We start from the raw sequence: 24,694 nt of genomic DNA on the forward strand, positions 1-24,694 counted from the left end.
TACTGCTGAAGGGAATTGTATGGCTATCGTGCTTCGAGGGGGTAAGGAAGTGAGGAAGGGGAGTGTATGGCATCGTTAGCCGGGAGGCCCCTATTCGGGGAGGTTCGGCCACCAAGTGCAAGTCTTATTTCATTCGACGCCAAATTAGGCGAATTAAGCGCCGGTGATGAGAATGAAATGATAATGAGGACTACACAACACCCATTCCCCGAGAGGAGAAAATCGCCAACCCGGCCGGGAATCGAACCCGGGCCCGATTGCATGGGAGGCGAGCACGTTACCACCCACCTGAGAAGGCGTACTTAGAGGGGATATTTGTGTATTCTCTCGCCCATGAAAAGGTAGAGACGCTCTTCCCTGGCAAAGTCACTTAACGTGAGCAGTATCACTGTAGTCGACGCAGGCAGAGGGGATGAGCCTCTGCGTAATAAATATGCCGAGCTGGTGCTGCGCACAGTTGTTGAGACGGTTGCATGATTGGTATGCAGCAGTTTGGACTATAGAAGCCAGCCAGTCAACTGGTGAAAGGCTGAAATTATTTAATTGCCAAAGAGCATCGGAGATGGAGGTAAACGCAGACTAGTCAACAATTGCGTTATTGAAGTCTACACGGAAGAGAAAATAAGCAATTTATCATCTCTACTGCTGTGCATAACGCTCTATGGCAGTACAGTATAAGCTTTTCTGGGTGTCGTGAACGTCAGTTTTCGTCAGTTCAAATTGGTTCAAATGGCTCTGAGCACTATGGGACTTAACATCTATGGTCATCAGTCCCCTAGAACTTAGAACTACTTAAACCTAACTAACCTAAGGACAGCACACAACACCCAGTCATCACGAGGCAGAGAAAATCCCTGACCCCGTCGGGAATCGAACCCGGGAACCCCGGCGCGGGAAGCGAGAGCGCTACCGCACGACCACGAGCTGCAGACAGTTTTCGTCAGCTTTGTGCCATTGGTCAGAAGTAATCTTCTTTTTTTCCATCATGCTCTATAATGTTACTTTTCATTGAAACTTATTGATTCTTCCCAGTTTATCATCAGTTGCTTTCCGTTCTCGTTATTCGACAGAATAATAGGAATGAAAAAAAAAAGCCTTAAGTTGGAGAGACTTACCTCAGACAATTTGCGTTAGTTCACAGGTATATGCTATCTACACAAAGAAGAAAAACGAAGGTGAGCCACACGAGTCAACAAAAAGCTGCCAGAGGCACAGAGCAGATAAGAAAGTGGAGTGGGAAGGTTAGCTCCGCAACAGCAACGCCCTTCACGGTTTGCATGATGACAATTTGTGTGTACAAGTTTAACCAGTGAGTGCACAGACACAACCAAGCAAATTTCTTCCTGTGCGAAATACTCGAGTGAAATGTTGAATACACAGTAAACAGTTCTTAGCTAACAAAAATTCATCACAACACCCAATGAAGAAAGAACTTCAATTAATTTTAGATTCAAGGAAATATGCCGCTAGTATTAACTATCCATCAATAACAATTTATCTTTCCAAAACAATTTAAACGAAATTTGCAATTTTAGAAAAATGTGCACCTGGGTTTACTAAACCATCTGTCAATAACAACTTACCTGTTCGAAATAATTTGAATAATACTTTCAAATTTAGAAAATCGCGCGCCTGCCACTTACCGAACTCTGTTAACAATCTTCCAATTGACAGATGTAATGAAGAATCATGGGCTACGGCGCTCACTTAATCTTTAACTGATAGCATTTCAGGTTACAAGATATTTAAGTTCAAAACGTGCCGGGCGCTCAACAAATGATTAATTAAATATCAACTGCTCAGTGCACAGTATCTACGCCCAAGTCGCCGAAGTGGTGTCACCTCAAAAGACTTGCACCAGGCGGTCAGGTCTATCCGCTGTGAGGCGCTCGCCACACGATTTTATTTTTCTTTAGTGCAAAGTAAGCTCCGAACTTAAATGTTAACAGCCAGCAGAATAAAGTCAGATGTGCTCTAGGAAGTAAGATACACAGAATAAAGTTATTATTGGTTTACAGCTCTGTTAGAAGGCCGACATGAGGTGTCTCTTCCTTTTCTAATACTGACATGTCGGTCGGTCGGTCGGTCGGTCGGTCGGTCGGTCGCTAAGAGTCCGGCGCCAGACCCGTGGTCGACTAGGGCAGCAGACACCCGCCCTAAGCTCTCGCCCGCTAACTGGGGAGATGACACAGACTCAAGGATGGACTGAACTACAACAGATTAAAATTCTAAATCAACAAACTGTTAAACACAAATATGAACAATTAGAAATGGGAAACAAACCAGTTTGATTTAAGGGGACTGATGTTCTTACATTGGTAAACACAAACAGTGTGCATACATACGGCAATGACTTTGAATTCAAACTACAAGAAAAACTGGGAACAAAACCATAAGTTAGGCTGGGGCTGGTCCTACCTTAGTAGATTTAAGTTTACAGCATGTAGTGATGGAGGACTCAATTTCCTCCACTTGTTTCCATTCACAATAATTAGGCCGAAGACAACCCTTTTGATATACACACACTTTATTCCGTATTACTTTACAGATGCTATTCAACAATATAAAACAAATGCACAAGGTTTCTGGGAGCTGCGGCCCTTGGCTGCTCGCTGGTCGCTTACAAGAGTCGACCAGCTTACCTGCGAGCTCGTTGGACCTGGGAAGTCCACTTCCACACACACAGTTACAATGCTCCCCGAAAGGGAGCAGGTTATACCGAACGATCTGACCTGCCCAGTTTCAAACTACCGCCCGATGGCTCTTACACTGGCAAGTAAGTTATGGAACTCAACACAGCCAATTAATATTATTCCCGGAACATCAATAACAGCCACCAAACTCAAGCCGGCCGTTGTGACCGAACGGTTCTAGGCGCTTCAGTCCGCAACAGCGCTGCTGCTATGGTCGCGGGTTCGAATCCTGACTCGGGTATGGATGTGTGTGATGTCCTTAAGTTAGTTAGGTTTAAGTAGTTCTAAGTCTTGGGGACTGGTGACCTCAGATGTTAAGTCCCATAGTACCTAGTGGTGGTGGTGGTTAGTGTTTAACGTCCCGTCGACAACGAGGTCATTAGAGACGGAGCGCAAGCTCCGGTTAGGGAAGGATTGGGAAGGAAATCGGCCGTGCCCTTTCAAAGGAACCATCCCGGCATTTGCCTGAAACGATTTAGGGAAACCACGGAAAACCTAAATCAGGATAGCCGGAGACTATAGTGCCTAGAGCCATTTGAACAAAACTCAAGGTAGAAAATTAGGATTATAAGGGCACAGAGATCTGTCTATGAGTCACGACTGTATAACATTTTTACTACGCTGCTTTCGAACCTGGGCTGTCTTAAATGGCAGCTTATTACCCCTCAACGTAGGGTAGAATACTAGTCGGTAAGTTCCGTTGTCCTTCACCTGTAAGCATGAACTTATCAGACGAAATGTCTTACCAGATTCAGAAACTCGAATTAGAAACATGGGTTGCCGAGATGTCCTGGACGGATATCAGCACCTGAAGTTGGTCACAGCTCTCAGTGAAAGTATTTACCTCCAAAGACGTGCCAACCGAAGGTCAGCAACCCCACCGACCAGGGCTCGGCCCCTCTCTGCTTCCCACACACCATTCGCTACATCCATTCCAAGTTCCTAACTGCCCCCCTTTCTACAGCGCGGCGCCCCCTCTGTATGGTGAGGCTTCACTTGCCTTCGTACCACTAGTGCCCGTTAACGGTCTCTCTTCATTCCACTAGCCAGCCAATTCTGAATGCAAGGATTGCAAAGCAACCCGCTAGCGACGTACGCTGAAGCGTCAAAGAATCTGGTATAGGCATGCCTACTCAAATACAGATATATGTAAACAGGCAGGCAGAGCAGGCGCTGCAGTCGGCAACAACTATATAAGACAACAAGTGTCTGGCGCAGTTGTTAAATCGGTTACTACTACTACAGTGTCAGGTTATCAGGATTGAAATGAGTTTTAACGTGGTGTTACAGTCAGCGCACGAGCGATGGGACACACCGTCTCCGAGGTAGCGATGAAGTGGGGACTTTCCCGCACGATTATTTCAATAGTGTAAAACTGAAGTGATATCAGGTGTTCCCCAAGGAAGCGTCCTGGGACCTCTGTTGTTCCTGCTCTATATAAATGACCTGGGTGACAATCTGAGCTGTTCTCTTAGGTTGTTCGCAGATGATGCTATAATTTACCGTCTAGTAAGATCATCCGAATACCAGTATCGGTTGCAAAGTGATTTAGAAAAGATTGCTGTATCATGTGGCAGGTGGCAGTTGACGCTAAATAATAAAAAGTGTGAGGTGATCCACATGAATTCCAAAAGAAATCCGTTGGAATTCGATTACTCGATAAATAGTACAATTCTTAAGGCTGTCAGTTCAACTAAGTACCTGGGTGTTAAAATATTGTGGGGAAGGCGAGCCAAAGGTTGCGTTTCATTGGCACACTTAGAAAATGCAACCACTACTGAGACAGCTTACACTACACTCGTTCGTCCTCTGTTAGAATATTGCTGCGCGGTGTGGGATCCTTACCAGGTGGGATTGACGGAGGACATCGAAAGGGTGCAAAAAAGGGCAGCTCGTTTTGTATTATCACGTAATAGGGGAGAGAGTGTGGCAGATATGATACGCGAGTTGGGATGGAAGTCATTAAAGCAAAGACGTTTTTCGTCGCGGCGAGATCTATTTACGAAATTTCAGTCACCAACTTTCTCTTCCGAATGCGAAAATATTTTGTTGAGCCCAACCTACATAGGTAGGAATGATCATCAAAATAAAATAAGAGAAATAGCTCGAACAGAAAGGTTTAGGTGTTCGTTTTTCCCACGCGTTGTTCGGGAGTGGAATGGTAGAGAGATAGTATGATTGTGGTTCGATGAACCCTCTGCCAAGCACTTAAATGTGAATTGCAGAGTAGTCATGTAGATGTAGATGTAGAATATCAGGATTACGGTGAAACATCAAATCTCCGACACCGCTGCGGCCAGAAAAAGATCCTGCAAGAGTGGGACCAACGACCATTGAAGATAATCGTTCTACTCGACGGAAGTGCAACACTTCCGCAAATTGCTGCAGATTACAATGCTGGAAGATCAGCAAGTGTCAACGTGCGAACCGTTCAACGAAACATCACCGATACGGGCTTCGGAGCCGAAGGCCCACTCGTGTACACCTCTTCTGGGCCCGTCAACAGCAACAACGACGACATTGGAATGTTGATAACTGGAAACATGTTGCCTGGACGGACGAGTCTCGTTTCAAATTGTATCGAGCGGATGGATGTGTATGGGTACGGGGACAACATCATGAATCCGCGGACACTGCAGAGGATTTTTCAACCTGCTGGAGGATCCATAATGATGTGGGGCGTGTGCAGTTGGAGTGAGAGTGATATGGGGCCCTGATATGTATAGATACGACTCTGACAGGTGACAAGTACGTAAGAATCCTTTCTGATCACCTTTATCCATTCACGTCCATTGTGCACTCTGGCGGACTTGGGCAATTCCAGCAGGACAATGCGACACCCCACGCGTCCAGAATTGTTACAGAGGGGATCCACGAACAAGTTTCAACGCTTCCGCTGGCGACGAAAGTCCCCAGACATGAACATCAATGAGTACATCTGGCATGTCTTCCAACGTGCTGTTTAGAAGAGATCTCCATGCCCTTGTGCTCTTACGGATTTATGTACAGCTCGGCAGCCGGTCGTTGTGGCCGTGCGGTTCCAGGCACTTCAGTCTGAAACGGCGTGACCGCTACGGTCGCTGGTTCGAATCCTGCCTCGGGCATGGATGTGTGTGATGTCCTTAGGTTAGTTAGCTTTAAGTAGTTCTAAGTTATAGGGGACTGATGACCTCAGATGTTAAGTCCCACAGTGCTCAGAGCCCTTTTGAACCATTTTTCACAGCTCTACAGGATTCATTGCGTCACTTCCATCCAGCACTAAGTCAGACATTAGTCGAGTTCATGTCGCGTCGTCTTACGGCACTTCTGCGTGCTCGCGGGGGCTCTGCTCGATATTAGGCAGATGAACCAGTTTCTTTGGCTGTTCAGTCTATTTGAGTTTAGTAGATGTGTGACGGCAGTGAAGCTAGCCAAAATATTTGCGCCGTGTATGGGGTAATACGACTGGACAGAATATGGTCAGGAAATGATATTCTCATTTTAAGAAGGACCCTTTCGACATTAACTCTCCATGTTCAGGAAGACCTGCAGTTTTGCTCAAAACCGTTTAAACACATTAATCCACAATGATCCATGACACTGCACTCGAGATCTGACAAATGTGATGCACTGTCATCATTCCAGTATCGTCCGACATTTGAATGCAGTGGGGAAGGTTCAAAAATCGGGTGTATGGTTACCGCATGCCCTAAACCAAACCAGCAACAATCAGCTGGTGGCCATATGCGCATCTTTGCTTGATCGTTACCAGTTTGTTCGTGAACAAATCCGACCATTCCTATGCTGTATCGCTACTGGTGACGAAAGGAATCTTCGAGTCCAGACGAAGTAACATCTCCCGTGCGCGTATGCATAAAAGATACTGTTACGCATCTGGAAGTCAGGAAGAATCAATACGCAAAGAAGTGGGATACGGAAGTACTAAGGAACGACGAGATACGTTTGAAGTTCTCTAACGCTATAGATACAGCAATAAGGAATAGCGCAGTAGGCAGTACAGTTGAAGAGGAATGGACATCTCTAAAAAGGGCCATCTCAGAAGCTGGGAAGGAAAATATAGGTACAAAGAAGGTAGCTGCGAAGAAACCATGGGTAACAGAAGAAATACTTCAGTTGATTGATGAAAGGAGGAAGTAAAAACATGTTCCGGGAAAATCAGGAATACAGACATACAAGTCGCTGACGAATGAAATAAATAGGAAGTGCAGGGAAGCCAAGACGAAATGGCTGCAGGAAAAATGTGAAGACATCGAAAAAGATATGATTGTCGGAAGGACAGACTCAGCATATAGGAAAGTCAAAACAACCTTTGGTGACATTAAAAGCAACGGTGGTAACATTAAGAGTGCAACGGGAATTCCACTGTTAAATGCAGAGGAGAGAGCAGATAGGTGGAAAGAATACATTGAAAGCCTCTATGAGGGTGAAGATTTGTCTGATGCGATAGAAGAAGAAACAGGAGTCGATTTAGAAGAGATAAGGGATCCAGTATTAGAATCGGAATTTAAAAGAGCTTTGGAGGACTTACAGTCAAATAAGGCAGAAGGGATAGATAACACTCCATCAGAATTTCTGAAATCATTGGGGGAAGTGGCAACAAAACGACTATTCACGTTGGTGTCTAGAATATATGAGTCTGGCGACATACCATCTGACTTTCGGAAAAGCATCATCCACACAATTCCGAAGGCGACAAGAGCTGACAAGTACGAGAATTATCGCACAATCAGCTTAACAGCTCATGCATCGAAGCTACTTACAAGAATAATATACAGAGGAATGGAAAAGAAAATTGATAATGCGCTAGGTGAAGATCAGTTTGGCTTTAGGAAAAGTAAAGGGACGAGAGAGGCAAATCTGACGTTACGGCTAATAATGGAAGCAAGGCTAAAGAAAAATCAAGACACGTTCATAGGATTTGTCGACCTGGAAAAAGCGTTCGACAATATAAAATGGTGCATGCTGTTCGAGATTCTGAAAAAAGTAGGGGTAAGCTATAGGCAGAGACGGGTCATATACAATATGTACAGCAACCAAGAGGGAATAATAAGAGTGGACGATCAAGAACGAAGTGCTCGTATTAAGAAGGGTGTAAGACAAGGCTGTAGCCTTTCGCCCCTACTCTTCAATCTGTACATCGAGGAAGCAATGATGGAAATAAAAGAAAGGTTCAGGAGTGGAATTAAAATACAAGGTGAAAGGATATCAATGATACGATTCGCTGATGACATTGCTATCCTGAGTGTAAGTGAAGAAGAATTAAATGATCTGCTGAACGGAATGAACAGCCTAATGAGTACACAGTATGGTTTGAGAGTAAATCGGAGAAAGACGAAGGTAATGAGAAGTAGTAGAAATGAGAACAGCGAGAAACTTAACATCAGGATTGATGGTCACGAAGTCAATGAAGTTAAGGAATTCTGCTACCTAGGCAGTAAAATAACCAATGACGGACGGTGCAAGGAGGACATCAAAAGCAGACTCGCTATGGCAAAAAAGGCATTTCTGGCCAAGAGAAGTCTACTAATATCAAATGCCGGCCTTAATTTGAGAAGAAATTTCTGAGGATGTACGTCTGGAGTACAGCATTGTATGGTAGTGAAACATGGATTGTGGGAAAACCGGAACAGAAGAGAATCGAAGCATTTGAGATGTGGTGCTATAGACGAGTGTTGAAAATTAGGTGGACTGATAAGGTAAGGAATGAGGAGGTTCTACGCAGAATCGGAGAGGAAAGGAATATGTGGAAAACACTGATAAGGAGAAGGGACACGATGATAGGACATCTGCTAAGACATGAGGGAATGACTTCCATGGTACTAGAGGGAGCTGTAGAGGGCAAAAACTGTAGAGGAAGACAGAGACTGGAATACGTCAAGCAAATAATTGAGGACGTAGGTTGCAATTCGTGGCGGGCCGCATCAAACCAGTCAGTAGACTCATGACCAAAAAAAAAAAAAAAAAACGCATCTGGTGGAACAGTGACGGTGTGGTGTACTAAGAATTGCTTCCCCGAGGTGTAATCATCACTGCCTACATTTATTGTCAACATTTGATACGTCCTGCAGAAAAAATCCGGGAACAACGACCAGAAAGACTGCGTGGCGGGATGCTAGTCGACGATAGCGTACGCCCTTATTCTGCTGGACTGACAAGAAGCATTGTACAGGAGCTGGGTTAGCAAATCATCCCGCACCCACCTCATGCACCTGATTTATCCTGTGTGCATGACAGGAATGTGAGTCAAACAGAAGGAAAGAACAACCCACTTCGCACAGATTTCCGTGCAAGAATTTGATCACAATGTAGCGCACGACATTGAAAATTTCAGCGTTTGCAATTTAGTTAGACTTCGTTTGCAATTTAGCTAGACTCTGCTTCATGGCTTGATTTGTATGAGTGCTGCCACGGCACAAAACTCGTGCAAGAGTGACTAGTTTAAATAGTGCAGAAGAATATTCAGCTTTAGGGCGGTTTTTATGAGACAGAAAACTGACACGCGTGCAGGTTTTAGCTTTTGTATTATTAAAGTAGAATGCGAGCGAGTGCGTCAATTGGTTTCAATCGGAAAACGGTACATGAATAATCCACTTTGTGCTTAATGAAACTGGAGAGCAAACGCCAATCTATATGTATTGACAAGAGGGACGAAATCAGCCATCAGCGCTCTGTGGTATCTATTACGTCTGACATAATTGATACACGGAACCTAAACTGAAAAAATATTTATTGACACAATTATGTTGAATGCGCACAGTTGTGACCCTTTAGCTAAATATTAACAACAACGCAATAAAATTTTTCTTGGTGTGTCTTCCAAACTAATGAATTAATACCACAGAAATTGAATACCTCTTCAGAACATTTACTTTGGCAATTAGAGGTATTCTTGAACATTGCAGTAAACAACACAGTCTTCCAAAACGTCAATAATTGGAAAACAAGTTGTAAAATAAGTCATCCACTGTTTTTAGTGTCTCATTTTCTAATCTTCTCTTAGCATTGCCTCATTTAATTTGACTATATTTGTGTTACCAATATTTTACTTTTGTGTATGTACGTCTTATTATCTATTCCAAGACACTGTCCATTCAGTTCAACTGCTGCTCCAACTCTTTTATCGTCTGTGTTAGAACTACCACACCATCAGCAAAACCCAAATGTTTTGATCTCTGGTTTCCATGCAGTCTAATGTCGCATTACAGGTTTCGTTCAAATTTCGAAAGTCTTCTGATCTGTTAAAACAAATGAAAAACACGCTAAGCTTGTACGTGCATGATAAATGTGAAAGTAAGTGACTCCCTCTATATGTTGTACATCAAGACGATAAAGGCATTGTGTGTTGGAACAAAAGTAACGAAGACGAAATAAAATTATGGGTGGTGTATAAAAGGGAACGAGAAATTAAGAGAATCTTGTAGTTCACATCACGAACACATTTTCTTCAGTCTTGCGTATTAGCGTGCTTCTTTTGTGAGCATTCCAAAAGACAACGTTATGTTTCTTGGAGCATGAGAATGTAGAGAGTTTAACAGATGTTCGAACTTTGAACAAAACCGTAATCATTATAATGAAAACTGGGACATAGAATACAATAAATGATGCTATAATAATAATCGATTGTCGCAGATGTAGCTCCACTTAACATCATGTCAAACGTTCGTCAATTTTTTTTAATTTCTGCTCCTTAATCTTTATTTCTTTTCCAAATCCTCCTCGGTTTCCTTTGCTGGCTGCCTGAATAACTTCGAAGATAGGCTACAAACCTATTACTTCCTTAACAACTATTGCTTCTATCTCATGTGCTTCGAATATTATGATCGTAATTACTTTCTGTACTAGTTTTGCTCACTCTCTTTTGCCCCTGCTACCTTCAGAATTACGAAGAGATTATTCCTGTCAACATCGACAAAACTTTCTCAAAATTTTTAAATATTAAACATAGGACCGAATCTCTTCAAGAAATCCTAGAAGAAGCAGTGTTTGTTTTGCCTCGTGTGTTCCTGTATTTCTCCGGAACCCAAACTGATCTTCTCCGAGATGGATTTACACACGTTTTTCCATTCTTTTGTAAACAATTCATGTCAATACGTTCCAAGCATGACTTATAAAAACTAAAAGTTTGGTAATATTCACACTTACGAGCACCTGCCTTGATTGCAATTGGTTATAAAATTCTTGAGGTCTCAGGCTACTTCGCCTGTCTCATACATCTTGCACACTAGGTGGAATACTTTTGTCGTGGATGCCTCTTTCAGCGGTTTCAGTCGATTTGAGAGAATGTCTCCTGTTCTAAAGGCCTTTTCTGTCGACTTTGTCTTTTCATTGCTATGTCAAATTCTTCTCGCAGTTATGTCTCTCGTCTCATATAAATCTAGTTCATGTTCATTTACTATATATAGCCCTTCCATCTATTCCTTGCCTGATTCAGCAGTCCGTTCTCTACTGAGCTCTTGATATTCATATAACTGCTTCACTTTTTCACCCTAAGGTCTCTTTAATTTTCCACAAGGGGAATCTATCATTTCGCTAGCCATGCTTGCTTTAGAGCGTTTATTTTTTCTCTGGCCATTCCTTCTTAGCCATTTCGAACTTCCTATCAATCTCATATTTTAGACGTATACTGCCATTTGTCCGCATCATCTGCAACATTTTTATATTGTCATCTTTTCAAGTTAAATATCTCGCATATTATACAAGACGTTTTACTGGACCTTGTGTTTTGTCGTCCGTGACCCTCCGCTGCCTTCACCATTTTATCTCTCAAAGGTACCCATTACTGTCCTATTGCATTATTTCCCCCTCTCGCTGTCAACCGTTGTGTAATGCTCCCTTTTAAACTCTCAAAAATCTCCAGGAAGCGAGGTAGATGCATCTGAGGCTCTAATAAAAGAATAAGAACTGCTCGACCCGTCCGCCAGTTCCGACATTTATTGTCGGTGAAGGACTAACGGTCATTCCCAACTGACGTTTTTCCACGACCCGTGAGCTGCAGCTGCTGATAGTCGGAACAGTAAACCGTACAGATTCTATCATATAATACTCCCCTAATCGACCTACAAGTTGCAGGAATGGCAGGAAATTAGGTCGACAATTAAGGGGATTGAGGCAAGTAGTACCGCAACAAAATGGCAGACGAGTATAGACTACCGATCTGGGAGAGGTAGTGTTTCGAATACCGTTCTAATTTCGTTTTCAGCTACATTAAATTCTACCACCCGAAACCAGTTGCTCGCCCTTACACTCAACAGCGCAGACTGTAGAACTGTTTGGCCACTACAGCATGTGTAGTACCTACTATAGGACAGAATGAAGTGGTAATTCGCTACCAGTAGCTGCCCCACACGACAGTAACCATGTTTGCAAAGCCATTGAGGTCTCCGGCGATCCTGTTTTCTGAAACAGGAAGGCGATTCAATAGTGTCCATCAGGCCATCACACACGAGAAAGATGCCTTTGATGCAGATAAACTCACGACATTTACAGAGCTTCAGCAACGCGTCCATTACGTGGACGAAACCATATAGGACGTAAAAAAGCTGTACCGACGAGCCTCTAGCGGCTTCAGGCGGACTGAGGATAGGAATCCAACGACGGTAACCAGCTTCGGAGACGTAGGCGCCATCTGCTGCTGGGCCAGCCACTCGGCAGCAGTCGTGAGGTTTCACGCTGACGGACAGCAAGCAGGCTTATTCTGACTCACGTGGACGCGTTCCATCTCCCCGAAAGTACTGTCAGACCTATTGCGAGAATATCCTGTCGCGGCCAGTTAGTATATAAACTCCGTGCGCTGCCCTGCAGCAGGGTGAACCCCAATAACTTCGACGCTTTCTAACATCACCACATGACATTTATGGATGCTCCTTTCTGTCTTCAGTTCTTACCTCAAGACAGCCCCTACAATACCTCTAAGAGGGTCAGTATCGATTGTTGTGAAACTGATCGTCCATTATGACAAAGCAGACAACCTGGCGACCACCTTGTCGTATGGCTACACTATTTGGTTAAGAACGTGGTCGACGCTGTGTATGACATCCTCTATCCTGTATTTCCGTACACTATCTGATAAAAAAGTACCCAGACACTCCTATGTAATACGGAACTGACCACTGGACCACAAGAGGCAGACCCGCAAGTATGAAAGAAGGCAGAAAAATAGATATGCAAGGACAGAACGGTCCAACAAACGGCGTTACCCCCTATGACGTGATCGATGACGTGATCGATGACGTGAAAGGTTTTCCGCATACACAGACCCGTCCACCCGCTGACAAATGCCAATTGTTCTACCTATAAATTGGCGAAATCAAATTTTGAAGGGAAATCCTAGATGAAGCATTGTCATGCTGGCGGACTTGGAATACCGGTCCTGGCTCTATGATATCACAATCAGAGACCTAGATTACTAGATCCAATATAACTATGATGTAAGAATCCAAAATGGCTGACCTGGAATATAAGGTGGCGATTGAACATGCTGACTGGAGAATACTAGTACAGCTCTAAGACGTCACTACCTAGCTTAGACCTCTCGGGGTGTATATAACCACATGCCACATGCCACATTCAAGTATATTGGCCAAGACTTGAGGTATTGGGGCATCATGGCTGGCAGCTGGAATACTGGCCCTGCCTCTGTAAAGTCACAATCTAGCTCAGATCTGTCGGGCTATTCATAACAGTGTGAAATTCCGACTTACTGACCCCGACCTGAGAAAATGGGACAGGCTCTGAGATGTCATAATCGTAGACTCTGGATACTGCACTAACTAAATATGATGTCAAAATCCATCTCGGACTAGTCGGGCTATTTGTAATAGTGTAGAGTTCCAACGGACTGGCCCTGACTTGAGATACTGGGAAGATTATAAGACGTCAGAATCTGGAATACTGGTACTATAAAGACTGAGAGAAAGGATGTCTGAGCAGGTTCAGGCCTGTCTGCTGACCTGCTTGACATGCTTTCCCCCTCAGGCTACTGTTCACTCAGAGGTGTATGACCCCTGCTTCTACTAACTCTGGGTCTGTCCACTTGCTCCTTTATTTAAACAAACACCTGGAGGGACTGACCTTTCAGACATGCCATCCCGACTTCTTCCCTAAGTTGAAGACCAAACTGTACGCTGTGTAGAAGGAACACTTGCATTTTTATTTACAGAAATATCTTTTCATGAAGAGCTCCATTTCTAGTTTCTGAAGTACACCGACGCCTCCGAGAAGGTTGGGCAGAGCGGTCAACCGCCGAGGTAAAGCAGAAGAGTCCCTCAGAAAAAAGTAATATCTTAAGATCATATGCTTGTAAAATTCACCAGAAAAGTAAATTGCGTGTGGCTAGTATGGTGCCTATTTACCGATGAGAACGTAACCAACATTACAGAGCCATCGAACACGCAAAGTAGTATGTAGCAGCGACATTTGAGAGTGAAACACGCTTATACTTACTGACAAGTCGAATCGTACCCATCGAAAATTACAAATACTTATGATGGGGAAGTATGATCTTTTCTTCGACAATATTAGCCAATACCTTATTTGCACAAAAGATATCAGTACGAAAACTGAGCTACCTTTACAACAGAGTGCGACACCAACAGATGGCAGACGATTGTAGCACTGCTCTGTAACACAGCGGAGAACGCTGCATCCATCTGGTGGAAGGAAGACAAATGCTATGCCTCAGGAGTGCGGCCGGAGGCTAACTGATATGACGTGTGAAAGGTTTTGCCACCGCACAGCGTCGCTAATGATTCACGCACGCCAGCACCGCAGGCTGCACTCCAAGCCACCGGGTGGAGAGCTCCTGCTGCTGGGGCACAGTGTTCGACTCCCGTCATGAGTCGTCGCTGCATAATGGTTTGTCGAGTATACATAGTTACTTTTCTAAGACTTCCATTAGGCGTTGACGTTGAAATACCGCTATCAAAGCGGTATCGTCTCTACAAAGTCCGAAAACGATATTTACTGTCAGGTCTTGGAAAATGGCAGATGCTTTTGAATAGAGTATGGGTATACTCGTACATTACATTCTCAATTGCTGATGGCATTGACACATTTTGATTTTGTCACAGAAAACATCGAATCCATCCTTTATAGTGTATTATTTTTCAGTAAGAGCAGTACATTACAAATCAACGAACTATGCCACTACAACTGTGAAACGTTTTCTGTGATCATCATCATTTGGCGGGAGTTAGGACTTCCGTTTGATGACAAAGTAAGTCCTGATATGTCCTGTACAAGTAAGGTATTGACCAATATTCCCATAGAAAAGACCCTACTTTTCCGTCATAGCTATTCATCACATTTCTATGGCTACGATTCGACTTGTTAATAAGTATAATGTTGCTGTTACACAACTAGTACACATAAAGTTGGCATGGTTCATGTCCCTGTGATTTTTCTTATGTTACAGAGAGTAAACAGCCATCGTTCATTCTGCACACAATTTATTTTTGTGGTGAACGTTTCAAGCGTGTCCTCTTAACAAACCAACAACACCAACAAATAATTAATGTAGCGTACTAAAATTTCTGAAATATATCCGTCTAGGTAACATATTCAAGTGATAACACTCCAAATTCACAGGTTAATGTAAGTGCGAGTTATGCCATTCTCAATGTGAAAAGCTAGTTCATTAATAACTGGTACAACTGTGAGAATGTCGAATGCAAGCAAGCAAAACTGCAGGAATTATGTTGTACTAGTGCCGTATGTCACTTTTTGGGATGATGTTCCATGACTGTTGCACTGGCTCGGTCGATATAGTGACGGTTAATGCTGCTCGTGGATGACACTAAACTTGTCGACAATGTTGTCCCATATTTGCTCGATTGGAGACAGATCTGTTGATCGAGCAGGCCATGCTGTAGACCATGTTGGATTACAACAGCGGTACGTGGGCCAGTGTTATATTGGAATGCTGTTCATGAATGGCTGCACAACAGGTCGAATTACCAGACTAATGTACAAATTTGCAGTCGAGGTGCGTCATATAACCACGAGAGAGCTTCTGCTGTCATACGATATCGCACCCCAACCTGTAAATCCAGGTGTAGGTCCTGTGTGCCCAGCATGCAGATTGGTTGGAAGCAAGCCCTCAAGTGACCTCGTTCTAACAAGCAGACCGCCTTCACTTGCACTGAGGCAGAACAACGTTTATATACGAAGGTGGTAACTTGTTCTCGAAAGAACACTTACTGTTGATGACCGTGCAGGTTTTTCCTGGAATAAATGATAACTAACAACCTCAGTTGCCGACAGCTGTTGTTGTTATACCTCGATGTGGACAGCTGAAAATGTGTGCCCCTTCCGGGACCCTAACCCGGCATCTCCTGCTTACATGGCAGACGCTCTATCCACCTGAGCCACCGAGGACACAGATGAATAGCGCGACTGCAGGGACTTATCCCTTGCACGCCTCCCGTGAGACTCACATTCCCAACTGTCCACAATTCTACATATGTATTGTACCTTATAGACATTTGCCCATCCACTCATTACTCGCGCACGCTTTGGCGATTCACGTAAGAGTTTGGGCAACCCGTGCGCATTCGCATAGACGAAGGTCAACGGCTGGGTAGCCTTTAACTATATATACGAAGACAGTAACTTGTTCTCGAAAGAACAGTTACTGTTGATGACCGTGCAGCTTTTTCCTGGAATAAATGATAACAAGTTACTGTCTTCGTATATATACGCTCCTGGAAATGGAAAAAAGAACACATTGACACCGGTGTGTCAGACCCAACATACTTGCTCCGGACACTGCGAGAGGGCTGTACAAGCAATGATCACCCGCACGGCACAGCGGACACACCAGGAACCACGGTGTTGGCCGTCGAATGGCGCTAGCTGCGCAGCATTTGTGCACCGCCGCCGTCAGTGTCAGCCAGTTTGCCGTGGCATACGGAGCTCCATCGCAGTCTTTAACACTGGTAGCATGCCGCGACAGCGTGGACGTGAACCGTATGTGCAGTTGACGGACTTTGAGCGAGGGCGTATAGTGGGCATGCGGGAGGCCGGGTGGACGTACCGCCGAATTGCTCAACACGTGGGGCGTGAGGTCTCCACAGTACATCGATGTTGTCGCCAGTGGTCGGCGGAAGGTGCACGTGCCCGTCGACCTGAGACCGGACCGCAGCGACGCACGGATGCACGCCAAGACCGTAGGATCCTACGCAGTGCCGTAGGGGACCGCACCGCCACTTCCCAGCAAATTAGGGACACTGTTGCTCTTGGGGTATCGGCGAGGACCATTCGCAACCGTCTCCATGAAGCTGGGCTACGGTCCCGCACACCGTTAGGCCGTCTTCCGCTCACGCCCCAACATCGTGCAGCCCGCCTCCAGTGGTGTCGCGACAGGCGTGAATGGAGGGACGAATGGAGACGTGTCGTCTTCAACGATGAGAGTCGCTTTTGCCTTGGTGCCAATGATGGTCGTATGCGTGTTTGGCGCCGTCCAGGTGAGCGCCACAATCAGGACTGCATACGACCGAGGCACACAGGGCCAACACCCGGCATCATGGTGTGGGGAGCGATCTCCTACACTGGCCGTACACCACTGGTGATCGTCGAGGGGACACTGAATAGTGCACGGTACATCCAAACCGTCATCCAACCCATCGTTCTACCATTCCTAGACCGGCAAGGGAACTTGCTGTTCCAACAGGACAATGCACGTCCGCATGTATCCCGTGCCACCCAACGTGCTCTAGAAGGTGTAAGTCAACTACCCTGGCCAGCAAGATCTCCGGATCTGTCCCCCATTGAGCATGTTTGGGACTGGATGAAGCGTCGTCTCACGCGGTCTGCACGTCCAGCACGAACGCTGGTCCAACTGAGGCGCCAGGTGGAAATGGCATGGCAAGCCGTTCCACAGGACTACATCCAGCATCTCTACGATCGTCTCCATGGGAGAATAGCAGCCTGCATTGCTGCGAAAGGTGGATATACACTGTACTAGTGCCGACATTGTGCATGCTCTGTTGCCTGTGTCTATGTGCCTGTGGTTCTGTCAGTGTGATCATGTGATGTATCGGACCCCAGGAATGTGTCAATAAAGTTTCCCCTTCCCGGTACAATGAATTCACGGTGTTCTTATTTCAATTTCCAGGAGTGTAGTTAAAGGCTACCCAGCCATTGACCTTCGTCTGTGCGAATGCGCACAGGTTGCCCAAACTCTTACGGGAATAGCCAAAGCGTGCGCGAGTGAGTGGATGGGCAAATGTCTATAAGGTACAATAAATATGTAGAATTGTGGACAGTTGGGAATGTGAGTCTCACGGGAGGCGTGCAAGGGATAAGTCCCTGCAGTCGCCCTATTCATATGTGTCCTCGGTGGCTCAGATGGATAGAGCGTCTGCCATGTAAGCAGGAGATGCCGGGTTCGGGTCCCGGTCGGGGCACACATTTTCAGCTGTCCACACCGAGGCATAACAACAACACCTGTCGGCAGCTGAGGTTGTTAGTTAGTTATCATTTACGAGATGCATTCAAGTTCTAAGGCCTCCGATTTTTTTTCTCCGGACTGGAAAGAGATAGAAACATGCGCATTGTTTTAAAATGAGGCCGCGTTCATTGTCAATACGTCCCAGAGATGGCAGCACCGTACAGAAGATGGAATTTTACCGCCAGCGGCGAGAATGAGAACTGTTTTAAATACTTGAAATGGCGACGTTTTCCTTACTTGAACAGCGTGCAATCATTCGTTTTCTGAATTTGCGTGGTGTGAAACCAATTGAAATTCATCGACAGTTGAAGGAGACATGTGGTGACGGAGTTATGGATGTGTCGAAAGTGCGTTCGTGGGTGCGACAGTTTAATGAAGGCAGAACATCGTGTGACAACAAACCGAAACAACCTCGGGCTCGCACAAGCCGGTCTGATGACACGATCGAGAAAGTGGAGAGAATAGCTTTGGGGGATCACCGAATGACTGTTGAACAGATCGCCTCCAGCGTTGGCATTTCTGTGGGTTCTGTGCACACAATCCTGCATGACGACCTGAAAATGCGAAAAGTATCATCCCGGTGGGTGCCACGAATGCTAACGGACGACCACACGGCTGTCCGTGTGGCATGTTGCCAAGCAATGTTGACGCGCAACGACAGCATGAATGGGACTTTCTTTTCGTCGGTTGTGACAATGGATGAGACGTGGATGCCATTTTTCAATCCAGAAACAAAGCGCCAGTCAGCTCAGTGGAAGCACACAGATTCACCGACACCAAAAAATTTCAGGTAACCGACGGTGCTGAAAAAATGATGGTGTCCATGTTCTGGGACAGCGAGGGCGTAATCCTTACCCATTGCGTTCCAAAGGGCACTACGGTAACAGGTGCATCCTACGAAAATGTTTTGAAGAACAAATTCCTTCCTGCACTGCAACAAAAACGTCCGGGAAGGGCTGCACGTGTGCTGTTTCACCAAGACAACGCACCCGCACATCGAGCTAACGTTACGCAACAGTTTCTTCGTGATAACAACTTTGAAGTGATTCCTCATGATCCCTGCTCACCTGACCTGGCTCCTAGTGACTTTTGGCTTGTTCCAACAATGAAAGACACTCTCCGTGGCCGCACATTCACCAGCCGTGCTGCTGTTGCCTCAACGATTTTCCAGTAGTCAAAACAGACTCCTAAAGAAGCCTTCGCCGGTGCCATGGAACCATGGCGTCAGCGTTGTGAAAAATGTGTACGTCTGCAGGGCGATTACGTCGAGAAGTAACGCCAGTTTCATCGATTTCGGGTGAGTAGTTAATTAGAAAAAAAATCGGAGGCCTTAGAACTTTAATGCACCTCGTAGAACAAGGTTTCATTAGAAAACGCAATAGACCTCCACCCTGCCCTCCGACGAGCTCTCGCCTGACATCACTGAAGTTGCACATGCTGTGGTTTCGACTCCGTGGAATGCAAGGTATAGGACGTCTGGCTCAGAGCTTTTCTTGAAGTAACTAATTTGAAACAACTCGTTGCGTCACCGTGGTGCCAACTGCTACTTAAACTGCTGCTGCTGATTCACTAAGACGCCCCACAGCCGTGAGACCAACATGATGGTCTTCCCTCTCGATAGTGCCCTGTCACCATTCAGAGATCAGTCTTATTGTGGCCGTACATTCTCGTGACCGGCGCTGCCAGCGGTCGTTACATTCTTGTCAAATCCTTCTGCAATAGCGCATGAAGAACATTCAGATTCTGCCGGCCGCTGTGGCCGAGAGGTTCTAGGCGCTTCAGTCCGGAACCGCGCTGCTGCTACGGTCGCAGGTTCGAATCCTCCCTCGGGCATGGATGTGTGTGATGTCCTTAGGTTGGTTAGGTTTAAGTAATTCTAAGTCTAGGGGACTGATGACCTAAGATGTTAATTCCCATAATGCTTAGAGTCATTTGAACCATTCAGCTTCTCGCAGCCCTTTGATATGAGCTTGTTGAAACTCAGTGAGGTGTTCCTGGTGGCGTCTTTGTAGCCTTAAAATCATCCTGGCCGACATTAACTCACCACGTCTAACCTCAAAGGAACTAACGCTCACGACCGTTACATCATGTATTCCTTATTTCTATATCAATAGCCTTAGAGAACATCAAACGTGTCTCGTCATTGCTTAGTACTTCCGAATCCCACTTCTTTGTAAATTGATCCTTCCTGACTAATCTTCAGCCTACTCTTCATCACTACTACATTGTGGTCTGAGTCTGTATCTACTCCTGAGTACGTCTTGCAGTCCAGTATCTGATTTCTGAATTTCTGTCTGACCATGATGTAAAATAACTGATATCTATCCGTATCACCCGGTCTTTTCCAAGTATACCGCCTCCTTTAGTGGTTCTTGAACAGAGTATTCTCTATTACTAGCTGAAATTTATTACAGAAGTCAATTAGTCTTTCTCTCTCATTCCTTGTCCCAAGCCCATATTCTCCTGTACCCACTTCTTCTACACGTTCACCTACAACTACATTCCAGTCTCCCATGACTACTAGGTATTCTACTCCTTTATGTACTGTAATAACCTTTCACTATCGTCACATACAGTACTTCCTTTATCTCTTCATCTTCAGTTTGCGACGTCAGCATGTATACCTGGACTATCGTTGTCGGTGTGGTTTGCTGTCGATTCTGATAAGAACAACCCTATCTCTATACTATTCACTATAACACACCCTCTACCCTACCTTCCTATTCATTCCGAATCTTGCTCCAGTTGTACCATTTTCTGCTGCTGTTGATATTACCCATACTCATCTGACGTTAAATCCTTGTCTTCTTTCCATTTCACTTCACTGTCTCCTACTACATCTAGATTGAGCCTTTGCATTTCCCTTTTCAGATTTTCTAGCTTCCCTACCACGTCAAAGCTTCTGACATTCTACGCGCTGACTCGTAGAACCTTATACTTTCGTTGGCTATTTAATCTTTTTCTCATGGTCACCTCCCCCTTGGCAGTCCCATACTGGAGACTGGAGATCCGAATGGGCGGACTACTATGGAATCTTTTTACCAGTGGAGAGATCGTCATGATACTTTTTCAATTACAGGTCACATGTCCTGTGGATACACGTTACGTGCCTTTAATGCAGTGGCTTCCATGCCGTTGATCATTGCTGATTCTTCCACCTTTAGGGGCAGTTTCCCTCCCCTGGAACAAGAGAATGCCCTGAACTTTTGTAAGCTCCTGTGCCCTCTTTGACAAGGCCGTTGATTTCTTATGCCAGGAATTTTCGGCCGCCAATGCTGACTATTAATCAAAATTTGAACGGGAGTGGGTTTCGAACCTAGAACTGAGAACATTTCAGGTACTAATCAAAGACTCTACCCCTAGACCATAGAGTCTATTCGGTGATGTTATAAGGCTCATATATACAATATCGCAAGAACATTGTCTGTGGATGAGATCTGACATGGATCCCAGGCAGAATAGGAAGACAAAGAACCCTCGCAATATTAGTGCGCGATGTCACTACAAGCCTCACAAATAATCTGAAGTAACTACGTTTTCGCCACAAACAAACGAATCTGAGCAATGGCCAGAGTGCAACATAAATAAACTATTTCTACACACAAGGACATACAGTCTCTCTCACTATATGATAAAAAGTGTAACCTTAGAATATGGCACAAATAAAGCAAAGACCAATTAAGGTACCATTAAAGTGATTCAAATTGCGAACAACGCACATACGATGACTGCTGGAAAAAATGGGCTACACATCCCTAATAGCACTTTAGTCGTCACCATATTTACGACGACATGCTCATTACCTCTAGCGTTAGTCTTGGGGGAAGTACTCTCATTTGCCCCAAGTAACTATTGGAAAAATTATCCTTCTGAACGTTGATAAATGAGGAGGATTCACCAACGTACGTGTCCGATCAGTTATGAGCCAGAAAATTCCTTCTGCCCCCTCCTGTGATCGCTATGTCGAGAAGTCTGTACCTGCAATGCAGCCGAAAAGCAAAAGATATATGAACAGTGTACTACACACACTGGAAGTGGTGTCTCCAACTGGAAGAGGATAAGCCCATCAGCGACCACCTGTCGAAAGGTGAAGGAACTAGAGGAATCTACATGAAAATAAACGCACAAAAAAGATTTTTATTTCAGGTCTGTGAGTTGCTGGATTTACCCACACAATCTTATTAACAAAAAAGCATTATTTAGTAGCAAAAACACCCCTACTTTTACTCGATACAATAATATCACACGGTGAAAAGTGTTAGAAGTTAAGATTTTGTCATGACTCCATCACTCCCTCAGTTCCCACATATCGTTAGAGCTCCAACAACAGCCTGTCTACGAATCATCGAGAAAGAATCGCAAATCAGCTAATATCGGAGTCACATTCAGTGTCTGACGCTTCTGACGGAGGAGAAGGCTGTAGAAAGGATATTACTAAAGTTTTTTATCTTTCACTTCTAAGACGGTAATACTACACAGCTGTACGGATTTTTAAGAGGTCATTCATTTAAATATGTTCTGTACCTATTAACCCAATCTGGTGTGGGTTTGTGGCTTATCAGGAAATTCCATAATGTGGTTTTATAAGCTTGCCGACCACATTTTGAAGAATCTTTTGTAACAGTAACACGTAAGTTAATAACTAGTAACGTTTTCCCAAAAACCAATAACGTAATGATAGACTTGGTACCAGCACCTTCAGTCAAAACGCCATTAGTACATGAACTCAAATTGGAGTATGCTCACAGTTAATATAGTGCAAGTTGAGTCACATTTAGAAGTTCAAGTGACTTGAAGCGTTACCATGATGGTCTTTACAAGATAGTTTTTATGATTCTGTACTGAATCATCATCAGTGGAATAAAGAATTTCCTGTTGATGCCCATTGTACCACCATGTTAAGACACATTCCAGTATTTGTCGTATACTTTATTACGGATACTAATGCAGACTGGTGTGGCGTCTAGTTGGAAATCACCTGGAGAATTAAATACTGTTGACTTGTGTGGCTGATCAGCCGTCAGCTGCACAAATTTTTACTAAATTAACTTCTTGGCTAGTTTTGACAAATTAATTTTCCATCCTCAGAAACTCACACAATTAACCTTACATCGGAAATCAATCGTCAAGAAAACTCTGGACGATAGTCTTACAAATATGGACGTAGAATAAGACTTTTGTGATCACTAGGGCTGGATCACAATTTACATCAGTTAAGTAACAATAAGTGTACAGTAATGAATGAATTATAAACGTACATTCGGTAAAATTTTTGTATAGTACTGTCAAGCAGTTAAAAAGCAACGTGAAAACGCGACGATATAGTGACCAGAAAACATCTCAAAGATGAAAAGCACTGACTCCCACCGCTTTCGTTGCTCAATATGAAAATCTTACACATACCGGATAAAGAGTGCAAAATTATTCACTTAGAAGAGACAAATTTATAAACATTCCAGTCAGAGCTCCGACGAGGTACTGAAAAATCAGTTCTCGCTTCAAAACAGGTTGTTTTTTGATCGTATTTCCTTTCTTTTCAAATGATTTGTAACCTGCCTATTTGCTTAAGACTGGTTTTTAATTTCGTTTGACTTATGCTATACGCAAAAGATTCCTCACTGTGCTTATTCATCGTAAGATTTTAGGCACACTAGCGCTCGTTACTTGTGTAAGACATCGTGGTCTCCTGACCTTCATTGTTTACATATTCCGCCCTCACAATCATATTCCGCACATCAAGACGCTTCATTCGAACCCAAACTCGATAAGATAAAGTCAGTATTGTTTGAATTCATGTAAACGATATGCAAATAACTAATAAATCGCAAGTGCGCCACGTGGTTGAAATACTCGAGGCTGGCGTACAAACATACATTCCCGACTCGACGTAGTTCGAGAGAAGCAACCGCACGCCAGGAGGCCGGTCCCAACCCATCTACGTCGGCCAGTGACCACCCGTAGAGCAGTCAGTGTTTGCCCGAGTGAAAGGACGACCCCATGTTCGGCTTAAAAGCAAATTCCGGTACATTGTGTGGGAGCGGCCAGCCTACGCATTCATTACACATTGCACGCAGTTTCAGAGATATTCACAGGGAGACAGCAAACATCAAACGCCAATGCTACAGATTTCCGGATTGGTCGCCTTAAACGAAACGTCATTCTCCCGTTTTAGAAGAGCAATGCCTATTGGCAGACAATATTTGTGTCGCCTTGAGCTGAAGGAGTAATGGAAGAGACCGAAAGATATACCTCTTCACGTCTGGAGTGGAGAGGGGCTGTTCCATTGTCGCTCTTTGAACGAGAACACGTAACGAGAGCATACACGCTCGTACGTGTACTCAAAGAGTGAGGACCAAGTCTCTCCTCAGTACTTGACTGGGAGAGAACCTCTGTCGAGAGCGAATCGAAGTGCGACTCTATATTGAGTCCTTGAAATTAAGCGTTGTTCACTGTGTTGCCAACACACTTATTGTGCAGTGTGAACGGACTGAGTTATAGTTAAATGCCTGCGAGCGAATTTTGAGTGGCATCGCAGTGGACTGGTTATCTGACT

This window comes from Schistocerca nitens, chromosome 6 (assembly GCF_023898315.1).
Source record: "Schistocerca nitens isolate TAMUIC-IGC-003100 chromosome 6, iqSchNite1.1, whole genome shotgun sequence".
NCBI lineage: Eukaryota > Metazoa > Arthropoda > Insecta > Orthoptera > Acrididae > Schistocerca > Schistocerca nitens.